The sequence below is a fragment of the Gekko japonicus genome, unplaced genomic scaffold, assembly GCF_001447785.1.
Source record: "Gekko japonicus isolate JY-2015 unplaced genomic scaffold, Gekko_japonicus_V1.1 scaffold5677, whole genome shotgun sequence".
Taxonomy (NCBI): Eukaryota; Metazoa; Chordata; class Lepidosauria; order Squamata; family Gekkonidae; genus Gekko; species Gekko japonicus.
Genome location: NW_015173865.1, coordinates 40,074 through 41,139, shown reverse-complemented (window position 1 = coordinate 41,139; position 1,066 = coordinate 40,074).

Sequence of the window (1,066 nt, the reverse complement as noted above, 5' to 3'; positions counted from 1 at the left end):
GACCCCCCCCCCGCCCGCCTTCAGGTACCAGCTCTCCCTCCTCTGTGAGGGCAGATCTACACGTTACCCCCCCCTCAATAGCTAGCAATCCAAAACAGTCCAGTGGAGCCTGAGCGGTGGGTGTTGCCTTCTGACACATTTCTGGTGGTGTCAGGGGGTGTGGCATATGCAAATAAGTTATGCTAATAAGTTATGCTAATGAGCTCCTGCACCTCTTTTTCTACGAAATGACCCCTGTCGATGATGATATATGATACATATTTATTTCCTTCACTAGCCCCCCCCCCCGAATTAAACCCAAATAAATGGTGACAATATAAACCAAGCTTGTTATTCCAGTTTGGTCCTTGCATCTGTTAAACGCCTTTATTATGCTGTATGCTAATATGCTACTCACCCTCTGCCGATTTGTATGGATTAGTAACTTCCATTGCAATGTATCTGAAGAAGTATACCCAGAATTAAACTTTCTTGGTCTTGCAAGACCCGGGCCAGGATGTCGATTACAGGACATTTTGGAGGTCGCGAATTCATAGGCTCACCCCAAGTCGGAAGTGAATTGATGGCACGTAGTACACATGCGATATAGGCAGGGGTCATTTCGTAGAAAGAGAGGTGCAGGATCTCATTAGCATAACTCATTAGCACAACTCATTTGCATCTGCCATGCCCCCTGACATCACCGGAAGTGTGTCAGAAGGCAACACCCACCGCTCAGGTTCCACTGGACTGTTTTGGATTGCTAGCTATTGGTGGGGGGGAGGAACGTGCAGATCTGTCCTCGCAGAGGAAGGAGAGCTTGTACCTGAATAAAACCTGGTCTTAAAGGTGCCACTGGACTGTTTTGGATGGCTAGCTATTGGGGGGAGAATGTGCAGATCTGTCCTCGCAGAGGAGGGAGAGCTTGTACCTGAATAAAACCTGGTCTTAAAGGTGCCACTGGACTGTTTTGGATGGCTAGCTATTGGGGGGAGAATGTGCAGATCTGTCCTCGCAGAGGAGGGAGAGCTTGTACCTGAATAAAACTTGGTCTTAAAGGTGCCACTGGACTGTTTTGGACTGGGGG